Source organism: Oncorhynchus masou, chromosome 22 (assembly GCF_036934945.1).
Source record: "Oncorhynchus masou masou isolate Uvic2021 chromosome 22, UVic_Omas_1.1, whole genome shotgun sequence".
Taxonomy (NCBI): domain Eukaryota; kingdom Metazoa; phylum Chordata; class Actinopteri; order Salmoniformes; family Salmonidae; genus Oncorhynchus; species Oncorhynchus masou.
Window position 1 is genome coordinate 55,394,345 of NC_088233.1, and position 16,654 is coordinate 55,410,998.

Below are 16,654 nucleotides of genomic sequence, written 5' to 3' on the forward strand. Positions count from 1 at the left end.
AACAGGCTAGTAATAGGGGTTGCAACAATTTCGACAGACAATTTTAGAAAGAGAGGGTCCAGATTTTCTCGCACGGCTGATTTGTAGGGGTCCAGATTTTGCAGCTCTTTCAGAACATCAGCTATCTGGATTTGGGTGAAGGAGAAATGGGCGAGTTGCTGTGGGGGGTGGAGGGCTGTTGATCGGGGTAGGGGTAGCCAGGTGGAAAGCATGGCCAGCCGTAGAAAAATGCTTCTTGAAATTCTCAATTATAGTGGATTTATCAGTGGTGACAGTGTTTCCTAGCCTCAGTCCAGTGGGCAGCTGGGAGGAGGTGCTCTTATTCTCCATGGACTTTACAGGGTCCCAGAACTTTTTGGAGTTTGAGCTACAGGATGCAAATTTCTGCTTGAAAAAGCTAGCCTGAGCTTTCCTAACTGCCTGTGTATATTTGTTCCAATCTTCCTTGTGAAGTTGCATATCACAGGGGCTATTCGATGCTAATGCAGAACGCCACAGGATGTTTTTGTGCTGGTCAAGGGCAGTCAGGTCTGGAGAGAACCAAGGGCTATATCTGTTCCTGGTTCATTTTTTTTGAATGGGGCGTGCTTATTTAAGATGGTGAGGAAGGCACTTTTAAAATAATAACCAGGCACCCTCTACTGACGGGATGAGGTCAATATCCTTCCAGGATACCCGGGCCAGGTCGATTAGAAAGGCTTGCTCGCTGAAGTGTTTTTGGGAGCGTTTGACAGTGATGAGGGGTGGTTGTTTGACCGCAGACCCATTACAGATGCAGGCAATGAGGCAGTGATTGCTGAGATCTTGGTTAAAAACAGCAGAGGTGTGTTTGGAGGGCAGGTTGGTCAGGATGATATCTATGAGGTTGCCCGTGTTTACGGATTTGGGGTTGTACCTGGTGGGTTCATTGATAATTTGTTTGAGATGGAGGGCATCAAGCTTAGATTGTAGGATAGCCGGGGTGTTAAGCATGTCAGAGTTTAGGTCTCCTAGCAGCACGAGCTCTGAAAATAGATGGGGGGCAATCAATTCACATATGGTGTCTAGGGCACAGCTGGGGGCAGAGGGTGGTCTATAGCAAGCGGCAACGGTGAGAGACTTGTTTCGGCAAAGGTGGATTTTTAAAAGTAGACGCTCAAATTGATTGTGTACAGACCTGGATAGTAAGACAGAACTCTGCAGGCTATCTGCAGTCGATTGAAACCCCGCCCCCTTTGGCAGTTCTATCTTGTCAGAACATTTTATAGTTAGGGATGGAAATGTCAGGGTTTTTGGTGATCTGCATTCAGACATGGCTAGGACATCCGGGCTGGCAGAGTGTGCTAAAGCAGTGAATAAAACAAACTTCTAAGGAGGAGGCTTCTAATGTTAACATGCATGAAACCAAGGCTTTTAAAGTTACAGAAGTCAACAAATGAGAGCACCTGGGGAGTAGGAGTGGAGCTAGGCACTGCAGGGCATGGATTAACCTCTACATCACCAGAGGAACAGAGGAGGAGTAGGATAAGGGTACTGCTAAAGGCTATCAGAACTGGTCGTCTATTATGTTCAGAACAGAGTAAAACAAGCAGGTTTCTGGGCGCAATAGAATAGATTCAAGGCATAATGTACAGATAAAGGTATGGTAGGATGTGAGTACATTGGAGGTAAACCTAGGCATAGAGTAATGATGAGATAGATATTGTCTTTAGAGACGTTTAAACCAGGTGATATCACCACATATGTCGGAGGTGGAACTAAATGGTAGGTTAAGGCATATTGAGCAGGGCTAGAGGCTCTACAGTGAAATAAGACAATAATCACTAACCAGGACAGCAATGGACAAGGCATATTGGTATTAGGGAGAGGCATGCGTAGCCGGGTGATCAATAGGGGTCCAGTGAGTGGTTCGGCTGGCTGGAGACACGGCGATCCAGACAGCTAGCAGGCCTGGGCTAGCAAGCTAGCAGAAGGGCCTTAGAGGGACGTCTCGACGGATGAAAGTCTGTTTTAGTCTCCGCGTGCGGTGTCGTCGATAGACCAGTCGGGATGGATTAGTAAGGTTCCGAGTAGCAGAAGGGTCCAAGTCCAATTGGCAAAATGGGTATAGTGGCCCAAAAAATTGGCCGATGGATCTATACCGCTAACAGTCCAATATACTCTAGACAGCTAGCGGGCTGCGGCTAGCAGATGGGCATTCAGGGGACGTCGCTATGTAGAGGCCAGTTGAGTACCCCCTCGAGCAGATTACGTCGTAGTCCAGTCTTGAAGGATCGGCGGGGTTCTGTGCCCCGTACCGGCAGTCGAAGGTGTCCGGGTATTGTAGCCCAGGAGTGGCTGATGGGCCTCTTTAGCTAGCCGGGAGAAAGGGCCTAGCATGAGCTCCAGGCTAATTGGTGCTTGCTTCGGGACCAATTTTAGCCGGGGTAGTCACTCGGATAGCAGCTAGCTAGCTGCGATGATCCAGGTGAAAATGTCCAGAGCTTGCGGTAGGAATCCAGGGATATGGAGAGAAAATAGATCCAGTATGCTCTGGTTTGAGTCGCGTTGTACAAACTGGTGAGTTTTCCGAGCTAAAGGTTAGCTGATGACCACTAGCAGTGGTTCGCTGACTAGTAGCTAGTGAGCTGGCTAGCTTCTGTTGGGGGAGTCCAGATTCGGGGTAAATAAATATACTTTGGAAAAAACAGATCCACACCACATTGGGTGATGCGGGTTGCAGGAGAGTATTTTGAAGTTTAGGTTTAGTAAAAAATATTTAAAAAATATGCGAAGAAAAGTATATATACATGGGGCATGACAAGACGAAGGACAAAGACGTCCGACTGCTACTCCATTTTGGATGAGCACACCTGTTAATTGAAATGCATTTCAGATGACTACCTCATGAAGCTGGTTGAGAGAATCTCAAGAGTGTGCACAGCTGTTATCAAGGCAAAGAGTGGTGTCATGACGTTGCCCTCTTTGGGTACAGCGAGCACCCCTCCCTCTGCACCAGCCCTTTTCTATGCACCATCCTCCTACCCCCCTGTCTCCTACACCCAGGCTGCTGTGGTCAGAGAGAGGTCGTAAATTCCTGGAGGAGATTATTTCTTCATGGCCACAGTATAGAGAGAGAGAGAATTTTCATAGAGAACAAAGGAATTTCTTCCACCTCACAGAACTTGAGGTCCAAACATTTATGTTTTGGAGAAGGTATAAAAGATTGGTGAAGAATCCAGGTATGAACTGGTCCGTTTGGTACAATTTTGTGAAACTCATGGGAGAATACCATAACGCTGTTTATATAATAGCCTGGGTTATGAGGCTTGCATCTAATTGCTGAACAGGATGAATGAGGAAAGAGAGGGCCAAGGTTTGAGACCAGACTGCTGAATCTTTTAACCATCCCACGTGGTTAAACTCTTAGACTATAGATACCGACAGAATAAGAACAAGTCTTTGATATTAATTACTAGTCTGCAGCTAGGAATTCGGTATCATTGAACGCGAAGACCGACAACCGCCGAAACATCTATTCTATAACGACATGAATGAATGTCACTCTGAACTATCCAGTCCAACCACGACAGAGAGAGAGAAAGAGAGAGAGAGGATGGAAAGACTCTCCAACAGAAACTAACTTTTCAACAGAGATCCCGACGACACACTGAGAGTAAATATATATATTGATATATATTATTCCCGAATGAGTGAGCATTCATGTGCAAAGGATTAGCATTGTTATAATTATCAACTGTGTGTTATCTTATCTCAGTCGACCCTCACTTCCCTTTTGTGCACCAAGCCGCAATGTCAGTTTATCTCACTAGAGAAACTACGTTATAATTTCCTTGTAACTATCTACTGTTTTTTAAGCATTTCTGTGAATTACTTAGTAAATAAATTATTTAAGACAATTGATGTATGGATGACTCATAGTGAAGACTGGGTTCATTACATTTACATTTAAGTCATTTGGCAGACGCTCTTATCCAGAGCGACTTACAAATTGGTGAATTCACCTTATGACATCCAGTGGAACAGCCACTTTACAATAGTGCATCTAAATCATTTAAGGGGGGGGTGAGAAGGATTACTTTATCCTATCCTAGGTATTCCTTAAAGAGGTGGGGTTTCAGGTGTCTCCGGAAGGTGGTGATTGACTCCGCTGTCCTGGCGTCGTGAGGGAGTTTGTTCCACCATTGGGGGCCAGAGCAGCGAACAGTTTTGACTGGGCTGAGCGGGAACTGTACTTCCTCAGTGGTAGGGAGGCGAGCAGGCCAGAGGTGGATGAACGCAGTGCCCTTGTTTGGGTGTAGGGCCTGATCAGAGCCTGGAGGTACTGCGGTGCCGTTCCCCTCACAGCTCCGTAGGCAAGCACCATGGTCTTGTAGCGGATGCGAGCTTCAACTGGAAGCCAGTGGAGAGAGCGGAGGAGCGGGGTGACGTGAGAGAACTTGGGAAGGTTGAACACCAGACGGGCTGCGGCGTTCTGGATGAGTTGTAGGGGTTTAATGGCACAGGCAGGGAGCCCAGCCAACAGCGAGTTGCAGTAATCCAGACGGGAGATGACAAGTGCCTGGATTAGGACCTGCGCCGCTTCCTGTGTGAGGCAGGGTCGTACTCTGCGGATGTTGTAGAGCATGAACCTACAGGAACGGGCCACCGCCTTGATGTTAGTTGAGAACGACAGGGTGTTGTCCAGGATCACCCAAGGTTCTTAGCGCTCTGGGAGGAGGACACAATGGAGTTGTCAACCGTGATGGCGAGATCATGGAACGGGCAGTCCTTCCCCGGGAGGAAGAGCAGCTCCGTCTTGCCGAGGTTCAGCTTGAGGTGGTGATCCGTCATCCACACTGATATGTCTGCCAGACATGCAGAGATGCGATTCGCCACCTGGTCATCAGAAGGGGGAAAGGAGAAGATTAATTGTGTGTCGTCTGCATAGCAATGATAGGAGAGACCATGTGAGGTTATGACAGAGCCAAGTGACTTGGTGTATAGCGAGAATAGGAGAGGGCCTAGAACAGAGCCCTGGGGACACCAGTGGTGAGAGCGCGTGGCGAGGAGACAGATTCTCGCCACGCCACCTGGTAGGAGCGACCTGTCAGGTAGGACGCAATCCAAGCGTGGGCCGCGCCGGAGATGCCCAACTCGGAGAGGGTGGAGAGGAGGATCTGATGGTTCACAGTATCGAAGGCAGCCGATAGGTCTAGAAGGATGAGAGCAGAGGAGAGAGAGTTAGCTTTAGCAGTGCGGAGCGCCTCCGTGATACAGAGAAGAGCAGTCTCAGTTGAATGACTAGTCTTGAAACCTGACTGATTTGGATCAAGAAGGTCATTCTGAGAGAGATAGCGGGAGAGCTGGCCAAGGACGGCACGTTCAAGAGTTTTGGAGAGAAAAGAAAGAAGGATACTGGTCTGTAGTTGTTGACATCGGAGGGATCGAGTGTAGGTTTTTTCAGAAGGGGTGCAACTCTCGCTCTCTTGAAGACGGAAGGGACGTAGCCAGCGGTCAGGGATGAGTTGATGAGCGAGGTGAGGTAAGGGAGAAGGTCTCCGGAAATGGTCTGGAGAAAAGAGGAGGGGATAGGGTCAAGCGGGCAGGTTGTTGGGCGGCCGGCCGTCACAAGAAGCGAGATTTCATCTGGAGAGAGAGGGGAGAAAGAGGTCAGAGCACAGGGTAGGGCAGTGTGAGCAGAACCAGCGGTGTCGTTTGACTTAGCAAACGAGGATCGGATGTCGTCGATCTTCTTTTCAAAATGGTTGACGAAGTCATCTGCAGAGAGGGAGGAGGGGGGAGGAGGATTCAGGAGGGAGGAGAAGGTGGCAAAGAGCTTCCTAGGGTTAGAGGCAGATGCTTGGAATTTAGAGTGGTAGAAAGTGGCTTTAGCAGCAGAGACAGAGGAGGAAAATGTAGAGAGGAGGGAGTGAAAGGATGCCAGGTCCGCAGGGAGGCGAGTTTTCCTCCATTTCCGCTCGGCTGCCCGGAGCTCTGTTCTGTGAGCTCGCAATGAGTCGTCGAGCCACGGAGCGGGAGGGGAGGACCGAGCCGGCCTGGAGGATAGGGGACATAGAGAGTCAAAGGATGCAGAAAGGGAAGAGAGGAGGGTTGAGGAGGCAGAATCAGGAGATAGGTTGGAGAAGGTATGAGCAGAGGGAAGAGATGATAGGATGGAAGAGGAGAGAGTAGCGGGGGAGAGAGAGCGAAGGTTGGGACGGCGCGATACCATCCGAGTAGGGGCAGTGTGGGAAGTGTTGGATGAGAGCGAGAGGGAAAAGGATACAAGGTAGTGGTCGGAGACTTGGAGGGGAGTTGCAATGAGGTTAGTGGAAGAACAGCATCTAGTAAAGATGAGGTCGAGCGTATTGCCTGCCTTGTGAGTAGGGGGGAAGGTGAGAGGGTGAGGTCAAAAGAGGAGAGGAGTGGAAAGAAGGAGGCAGAGAGGAATGAGTCAAAGGTAGACGTGGGGAGGTTAAAGCGCCCAGGACTGTGAGAGGTGAGCCGTCCTCAGGAAAGGAGCTTATCAAGGCATCAAGCTCATTGATGAACTCTCCGAGGGAACCTGGAGGGCGATAAATGATAAGGATGTTAAGCTTGAAAGGGCTGGTAACTGTGACAGCATGGAATTCAAAGGAGGCGATAGACAGATGGGTAAGGGGAGAAAGAGAGAATGACCACTTGGGAGAGATGAGGATCCCGCTGCCACCACCCCGCTGACCAGAAGCTCTCGGGGTGTGCGAGAACACGTGGGCGGACGAAGAGAGAGCAGTAGGAGTAGCAGTGTTATCTGTGGTGATCCATGTTTCCGTCAGTGCCAAGAAGTCGAGGGACTGGAGGGAGGCATAGGCTGAGATGAACTCTGCCTTGTTGGCCGCAGATCGGCAGTTCCAGAGGCTACCGGAGACCTGGAACTCCACGTGGGTCGTGCGCGCTGGGACCACCAGATTAGGGTGGCCGCGGCCACGCGGTGTGGAGCGTTTGTATGGTCTGTGCAGAGAGGAGAGAACAGGGATAGATAGACACATAGTTGACAGGCTACAGAAGAGGCTACGCTAATGCAAAGGAGATTGGAATGACAAGTGGACTACACGTCTCGAATGTTCAGAAAGTTAAGCTTACGTAGCAAGAATCTTATTGACTAAAATGATTGAAATGATACAGTACTGCTGGAGTAGGCTAGCTGGCAGTGGCTGCGTTGTTGACTTTGTAGGCTAGCTGGCAGTGGCTGCGTTGTTGACACTACACTAATCAAGTCGTTCCGTCGAGTGTAATAGTTTCTACAGTGCTGCTATTCGGGGGCTAGCTGGCTAGCTAGCAGTGTTGATTACGTTACGTTACGTTAAAAGAACGACAATAGCTGGCTACACAATTGTCTTAGATACAAAGACGGCTATGTAGCTAGCTAGCTACGATCAAACAAATCAAACCGTTGTACTGTAATGAAGTGAAATGAAAATGTGATACTACCTGTGGAGCGAAGCGGAATGTTGACCGGGTTGTTGAAGTTCTATTCGGTAGACGTTGGCTAGCTGTTGGCTAGCTAGCTAGCAGTATCTCCTACATTAAGGACGACAAATAGCTGGCTAGCTAACCTCGGTAAATTAAGATAATCACTCTAAGTCTACACACTCTAAACTACACAATTATCTTGGATACGAAGACAGCAAAGACAACTATGTAGCTAGCTAACACTACACTAATCGAGTCGTTCAGTTGAGTGTAATAGTTTCTACAGTGCTGGTGGACGTTAGCTAGCTGCTGCGCAGATAGCAGTGTAGACTACGTTAGGACGACGAAATACGATAATTACGCAATTATCTTTGATACAAAGACGGCTATGTAGCTAGCTAAGAAGAAATTGCTAAGATTAGACAAATCAAACCGTTGTACTATAATGAAATGTAATGAAAATGTAATGAAAAGTTATACTACCTGCGGACCGAAGTGTAGATGCGACCGCTCGCTCCAACCCGGGAACCGGGTTCGTGCAGATAACCAACAATTTACGACGTTTGGAATGAGACGTGAGGTAAAGAAGAATTCATTAATCAGAAAACGAATTGATCAGATATTAAAATATCTGAAAAGTTATATTACGAAAATTATAACTTTGTAATCTGAATATTTTCCTTGGTGCCCCAACTTCCTAGTTAATTACATTTGCCTGATGAGTTAAGCACGAAATGCTAGATCTGAATGAATGAAATATTCTTATTAAATACTTTTTTCTTTACATATTTGAATGTGCTGACAACAAAATCACACAAAAATTATCAATGGAAATCAAATTGATCAACCCATGGAGGTCTGGATTTGGAGTCACACTCAAAATTAAAGTGGAAACCACACTACAGGCTGATCCAACTTTGATGTAATGTCCTTAAAACAAGTCAAAATGAGGCTCAGTAGTGTGTGTGGCCTCCACGTGCCTGTATGACCTCCCTACAATGCCTGGGCATGCTCCTGATGAGGTGGCGGATGGTCTCCTGAGTGATCTCCTCCCAGACCTGGACTAAAGCATCCGCCAACTCCTGGACAGTCTGTGGTGCAACGTGGCGTTGGTGGATGGAGCGAGACATGATGTCCCAGAGGTGCCCAATTGGATTCAGGTCTGGGGAACGGGCAGGCCAGTCCATAGCATCAATGCCTTCCTCTTGCAGGAACTGCTGACACACTCCAGCCACGTGAGGTCTAGCATTGTCTTGCATTAGGAGGAACCCAGGGACAACCGCACCAGCATATGGTCTCACAAGGGGGTCTAAGGATCTCATCTCGGTACCGAATGGCAGTCAGGCTACCTCTGGCGAGCACATGGAGGGCTGTCTGGCCCCCCAAAGAAATGCCACCCCACACCATGACTGACCCACCGCCAAACCGGTCATGCTGTAGGATGTTGCAGGCAGCAGAACGTTCTCCATGGCGTCTCCAGACTCTGTCACGTGCTCAGTGTGAACCTGCTTTCATCTGTGAAGACCACAGGGCGCCAGTGGCGAATTCGCCAATCTTGGTGTTCTCTGGCAAATGCCAAACGTCCTGCACGGTGTAGGGCTGTAAGCACAAACCCCACCTGTGGACGCCGGGCCCTCATACCCCCCTCATGGAGTCTGTTTCTGACCGTTTGAGCAGACACATGCACATTTGTGGCCTGCTGGAGGACATTTTGCAGGGCTCTGGCAGTGCTCCTCCTGCTCCTCCTTGCACAAAGGCGGAGGTAGCGGTCCTGCTGCTGGGTTGTTGCCCTCCTACGGCCTCCTGATGTACTGGCCTGTCTCCTGGTAGCGCCTCCATGCTCTGGACACTACGCTGACAGACACAGCAAACCTTCTTGCCACAGCTCGCATTGATGTGCCATCCTGGATGAGCTGCACTACCTGAGCCACTTGTGTGGGTTGTAGACTCCGTCTCATGCTACCACTTGATTGAAAGCACCACCAGCATTCAAAAGTGACCAAAACATCAGCCAGGAAGCATAGGAACTGAGAAGTGGTCTGTGGTCCCCACCTGCAGAACCACTCCTTTATTGGGGGTGTCTTGCTAATTGCATATAATTTCCACCTGTTGTCTATTCCATTTGCACAACAGCATGTTACATTTATTGTCAATTAGTGTTGCTTCCTAAGTGGACAGTTGGATTTAACAGAAGTGTGATTGACTTGGAGTTACATTGTGTTGTTTAAGTGTTCCGTTTATTTTTTTTGAGCAGTGTATATAAACTCAGCAAAAAACGAAACGTCTTCTCACTGTCAACTGCGTTTACTTTCAGCAAACTTAACATGTGTAAATATTTGTATGAACATAAGATTCAACAATTTAGACATAAACTGAACAAGTTCCACAGACATGTGACTAACAGAAATGAAATAATGTGTCCCTGAACAAAGGGGGAATCCAAATCAAAAGTAACAGTCAGTATCTTGTGTGGCCACCAGCCGCATTAAGTACTGCAGTGCAGCTCCTCCTCATGGTACTGCACCGGATTTGCCAGTTCTTGCTGTGAGACGTTACACTCTACTCTTCCACCAAGACACCTGCAACTTTCCGGACATTTCTGGGGGGAATGGCCCTAACACTCACCCTCCAATCCAACAGGTCCCAGACGTGCTCGATGGGATTAAGATCCGGGCTATTCGCTGGCCATGGCAGAACACTGACATTCCTGTCTTGCAGGAAATCACGTACAGAACGAGCAGTATGGCTGGTGGCATTGTCATGCTGGAGGGCCATGTCAGGATGAGCCTGCAGGAAGGGTACCACATGAGGGAGAAGGATGTCTTCCCTGTAACGCACAGTGTTGAGATTACCTGCAATGACAACAAGCTCAGTCCAATGATGCTGTGACACACCGCCCCAGACCATGACGGACCCTCCACCTCCAAATCGATCCTGCTCTTGAGTACCAGCCTTGGTGTAACGCTTATTCCTTCGACCGGAAACGCGAATCCGACCATCACTCCTGGTGAGTCAAGACCGCGACTCATCAGTAATGAGCATTTTTTGCCAGCCCTGTCTGGTCCAGCGACAGTGGGTTTGTGCCCATAGGCAAGGTTGTTGCCGGTGATGTCTGGTGAGAACCTGCCTTACAATTGGCCTACAAGCCCTCAGTCCAACCTCTCTCAGCCTATTGCAGACAGTCTGAGCACTGATGGAGGAATTGTGCGTTCCTGGTGTAACTCGGGCAGTTGTTGTTGCCATGTGATGTTCGGATATACCGATCCTGTGCAGGTGTTGTTACACATGGTCTGCCACTGCGAGGACGATCAGCTGTCTGTCCTGTCTCCCTGTAGCACTATCTTAGGCATCTCACGGTATGGACATTGCAATTTATTGCCCTGGCCACATTTGCAGTCCTCATGCCTCCTTGCAGCATGCCCAAGGTACGTTCACTCAGATGAGCAGGGATCCTGGGCATATTTCTTTTGGTGTTTTTCAGTCAGTAGAAGGGCTTCTTTTAGTGTCCTAAGTTTTCATAACTGTGACCTTAATTGTCGACCGACCGTCTGTAAGCTGTTAGTGTCTTAACGACCGTTCCACAGGTGCATGTTCATTAATTGTTTATGGTTCATTGAACAAGTATGGGAAACAGTGTTTAAACCCTACAATAAAGATCTGTGGAGTTATTTGGATTTTGACAAATTATCTTTGAAAGACAGGGTCCTGAAAAAGGGATGTTTCTTTTTTGCTGAGTTTATATATGCAGGGATTGGAAATGATGCAGACAATTACACTGATGAAAGCCTCAATCTGCAATATTAAAGCTGATCTACACCCTAAATTTTTTTAAATATATTTTGGGTTCCATGTTGAACCCACTATGGAAAGGGCTTTAATATTGAACTAAAAATGGTTATTCAAAGAGTTCTCATGGGGACAGCCAAAGAACCCTTTTTGGTTCTAGATAGTACACTTTTAGACAAAAGGGTGTCGACTGTTTTCCACCCCAGTTTATCTGAGACAGGTAAAGTTCTCTCTACAGTCCAATATGCATGTTATTTACAGTGTAAGGCATTGGGGCCAAAGTAGCAGAGTAAAAGGCCAGCCGCACTCTAATCTAGACAAATGCCTAGAACAGGTATTCCTGTCTCTTAGCACTTCATCACGTCTCTTAGCACTTCATCTAATGACAAAACAGATTTCCATCGAGTCTTTGCATCTCATGTTTTTCATCTGTTCACCTGTTGATATTGGTATTTGGGTCAAGAGGGTAGCCTAGTGGTTAGAGCGTTGGACTAGTAACCGGAAGGTTGCAAGTTCAAACCCCCAAGCTGACAAGGTACAAATCTGTCGTTCTGCCCCTGAACAGGCAGTAACCCATTGTTCCTAGGCCGTCATTGAAAATAAGAATTTGTTCTTAACTGACTTGCCTAGTAAAATAAAGGTAAAATAAAAAAAAGAGTACAAAAGCACATCACACTAGACCCTCATAATGAACATTCCAAACCCTAACTCACTACTCAGCTTTTTATCCAAGATCTTACAGGACCCAAAAGCATGTATATGCTTTTGGGACACATTTGGCAAGAGCTACCATTTTATAGTATAATGTTGTCAGCATGTCTATGGTGCTGTGTCTCACTGTTCAAATGTAAAAAAAATATATACAAAAATAAACCAAAGCTAGCAACATGACTTAGCTTTTTGTCCAAACTCATCGTGTATCGTATTCTAGGGACGATAGTGAATAGACTGACATTGGCACTTGTCATAGCTTTTTTTGTCATAGTCAATATGTAATTTATAGGCCTACAGAACGGGTGCAGTAGAAAGTGCTGTTGGGTATATAGACCTCAGACCCCATGAAATGACACCATGTATATAGTGCCTACAGAAAGTATTCACACCCCTGTTGTGTTACAGCCTGAATTTAAAATGGATTACATTGACCAGGAAGGTTTTCCAATGCCTCGTGAAGAAGGACACCTATTGGTAGATGGGTAAATTTATTTTTTAAAGCAGACACTGAATATCCCTTTGAGCATGGTGAAGTTATTAATTACACTTTGGATGGTGTATCTACACACCGAGTCACGACAAAGAAACAGGCATCCTTCCGAACTCAGTTGCCGGAGAGTAAGGAAACCGCTCAGGGATTTCACAATGAGGCCATTGGTGACATTAAAACAGTTACAGAGTTTAATGGCTGTGATAGGAGAAAAGTGAGGATGGATCAACAACATTGTAGTTACTCTACAATACTAATCAAATTTACAGAGTGAAAAGAAGGAAGCTTGTGCAGAATACATTTTTTTTTTAAATACTGTGTGCATCCTGTGTGCAACACAACACTAAAGTAATACTACAAAAAATGTGGCAAAGCAATTCACTTTTTGTCCTGAATAAAAAGTGCTATGTTTGGTGCAAATCTAATATAACACATTACTGAGTACTACTTTCCAAATGTTCAAGCATAGAGGTGGCTGCATCATGTTATGGGTATGCTTGTAATCTTTAAGCACTGGGAAATTTTTCTTAATAAAAATATAAGGAATGGAGCTAAGCACAGGCAAAATCCTAGAGGAAAACCTGGTTCAGTCTGCTCTCCACCAGACACTGGGAGATGAATTCACCTTTCAGTAGGACAATAACCTCAAATAAAAGCCCAAATCTACACTGGAGTTGCTTACCAAGAAGCGTGGCCAAGTTACAGTTTTGACTTAAGTCTACTTGAAAATCTATGGCAAGACCTGAAAATGGTTGTCTTGCAATGATCAACAACACATTTGACAGAGCTTGAAGAATTTTAAAAAGAATAATGGGAAAATGTTACACAATCCAGGTGTGGAAAGCTATTAGACTTACCCAGAAAGACTCACAGCTGAAAAAGGTGATCCAACAAAGTATTGACTTAGGGGTGTGAATACTTATGTAAATGAGACATTTTCATATTTCATAAATGTAACATTTCAAGCATGGTTTCACTTGGTCCTAGAAGGGTATGTGTGTAGATGGGTGAGAAAAAACCCTAAATGTAATCCATTTTGAATTCAGGCTGTACTACAACAAAATGTAGAATAACTCAAGGGTTATGAATACTTTCTGAAGGCACTTGTAGATTCTACAGACTCTGTAGAGTACTCCAGACTCCACTTTTACATCATCACAAAATATAGTTTTTTTCACTATAAACCCAATATATATTTCACAGACAGTGATTTGCATTTTTGCCTCCATTCCTGCCATTATTGAAAGAGATTGTGATACCTCAAAATAGGGCAAGTTAATGTTCGGTCCCTCACTTCAAAGGCAGTTATAGTCAATGAACTAATCACTGATCATAATCTTGATGTGATTGGCCTGACTGAAACATGGCTTAAGCCTGATGAATTTACTGTGTTAAATGAGGGCCTCACCTCCTGGCTACACTAGTGACCATATCCCCCGTGCATCCCGCGAAGGCGGAGGTGTTGCTAACATTTACGATAGCAAATTTCAATTTACGAAAACAAAAATGACGTTTTTGTCTTTTGAGCTTCTAGTCATGAAATCTATGCAGCCTACTCAATCACTTTTTATAGCTACTGTTTACAGGACTCCTGGGCCATATACAGCGTTCCTCACTGAGTTCCCTGAATTCCTATCGGACCTTGTAGTCATAGCAGATAATATTATATTATTATTATTTTATTGGTGATTTTAATATTCACATGGAAAAGTCCACAGACTCACTCCAAAAGGCTTTCGGAGCCATCATCGACTCAGTGGGTTTTGTCCAACATGTCTCTGGACCTACTCACTGTCACAGACATACTCTGGACTGAGTTTTGTCCCATGGATTAAATGTTGTGGATCTTAATGTTTTTCCTCATAATCCTGGACTATCGGACCACCATGTTATTACGTTTGCAATCGCAACAAATAATCTGCTAAAACGCCAACCAAGGGGCATCAGAAGTCGTGCTATAAATTCTCAGACAACACAAAGATTCCTTGATGTCCTTCCAGACTCCCTCTGCCTACCCAAGGACGTCAGAGGACAACAATCAGTTAACCACCTAACCGAGGAACTCAATTTAACCTTGCGCAATACCCTAGATGCAGTTGCACCCCTAAAAACTAAAAACATTTTTCATAAGAAACTAGCTCCCTGGTATACAGAAAATACCCGAGCTCTGAAGCAAGCTTCCAGAAAATTGGATCGGAAATGGCGCCACAGCAAACTGGAAGTCTTCCGACAAGCTTGGAAAGACAGTACCGAAGAGCCCTCACTGCTGCTCGATCATCCTTTTTTCCAACTTAATTGAGGAAAATAAGAACAATCCGAAATTCATTTTTGATACTGTCGCAAAGCTAACTAAAAAGCAGCATTCCCCAAGTGAGGATGGCTTTCATTTCAGCAGTTATACATTCATGAACTTCTTTGAGGAAAAGATCATGATCATCAGAAAGCAAATTACGGACTCCTCTTTAAATCTGTGTATTCCTCCAAAGCTCAGTTGTCCTGAGTCTGCACAACTCTGTCAGGACCTACGATCAAGAGAGACACTCAAGTGTTTTAGTACTATATCTCTTGACACAATGTTGAAAATAATCTAGGCCTCTTAACCTTCCAGCTGCATACTGAACCCTTTTCCAACTAAACTATTGAAAGAGCTGCTTCCTGTGCTTGGCCCTCCTATGTTGAACATAATAAATGGCTCTCTATCCACCGGATGTGTACCAAACTCACTAAAAGTGGCAGTAATACAGCCTCTCTTGAAAAAGCCAAATCTTGACGCAGAAAATATAAAAAAACTCAGCCTATATCGAATCTTCCATTCCTCTCAAAAGGTTTAGAAAAAGCTGTTGTGCAGCAACTCACTGCCTTCCTAAAGACAACAATGTATATGAAATGCTTCAGTCTGGTTTTAGACCCCATCATAGCACTGAGACTGCACTTGTGAAGGTGGTAAATGACCTTTTAATGGCATCAGACCGAGGCTCTGCATCTGTCCTCGTGCTCCTAGACCTTAGTGCTGCTTTTGATACCATCGATCACCACATTCTTTTGGAGAGATTGGAAACCCAAATTGGTCTACATGGACACGTTCTGGCCTGGTTTAGATCTTATCTGTCGGAAAGATATCAGTTTGTCTCTGGGAATAGCTTGTCCTCTGACAAATCAACTGTACATTTTGGTGTTCCTCAAGGTTAGTTTTAGGACCACGATTGTTTTCACTATATATTTTACCGCTTGGAGATGTCAATAGAAAACATAATGTTAACTTTCACTGCTATGCGGATGACACACAGCTGTACATTTCAATGAAACATGGTGAATTCCCAAAATTGCCCTAGCTAGAAGCATGTGTTTCAGACATAAGGAAGTGGATGGCTGCAAACCTTCTACTTTTAAACCCGGACAAAACAGAGATGTTTGTTCTAGGTCCTAAGAAACAAAGAGATCTTCTGTTGAATCTGACAATTAATCTTGAAGGTTGTACAGTCGTCTCGAATAAAACTGTGAAGGACCTTGGCGTTACTCTGGACCCTGATCTCTCTTTTGACGAACATATCAAGACTGTTTCAAGGACAGCTTTTTTCCATCTACGTAACATTGCAAAAATCAGAAACTTTCTGTCCAAAAATGATGCAGAAAAATGAATCCATGCTTTTGTTACTTCTAGGTTAGATTACTGCAATGCTCTACTTTCCGGCTACCCGGATAAAGCACTAAATAAACTTCAGTTTGTGCTAAATACGGCTGCTAGAATCCTGACTAGAACCAAAAAATGTGATCATATTACTCCAGTGCTACACTGGCTTCCTGTTAAGGCAAGGGCTGATTTCAAGGTTTTACTGCTAACCTACAAAGCATTACATGGGCTTAATCCTACCTATCTTTCCGATTTGGTCCTGCCGTACATACCTACACATACGCTACGGTCACAAGACGCAGGCCATCTAATTGTCCCTTGAATTTCTGAGCAAACAGCTGGAGGCAGGGCTTTCTCCTATAGAGCTCCATTTTTATGGAATGGTCTGCCTACCCATGTGAGAGCCGCAGACTCGGTGTCAACCTTTAAGTCTTTACTGAAGACTCTTCTCGTCAGTGGGTCATATGATTGAGTGTCGTCTGGCCCAGGAGTGTGCAGTTGAACGGAAAGGCTCTGGAGCAACGAACCGCCCTTGCTGTCTCTGCCTGGCCGGTTCCCCTCTTTCCACTGGGATTCTCTGCCTCTAACCCTATTACAGGGGCTGAGTCAATGGCTTACTG

General features: G+C 45.7%; 1 pseudogene; it reads right to left on the reverse strand.

Moving 5' to 3' along the window:
- Window positions 1–3,963: 3,963 nt before the first annotated feature.
- On the reverse strand, window positions 3,964–5,165 carry LOC135508764 (uncharacterized; annotated as a pseudogene).
- Between the last annotated feature and the right edge of the window lie 11,489 nt (window positions 5,166–16,654).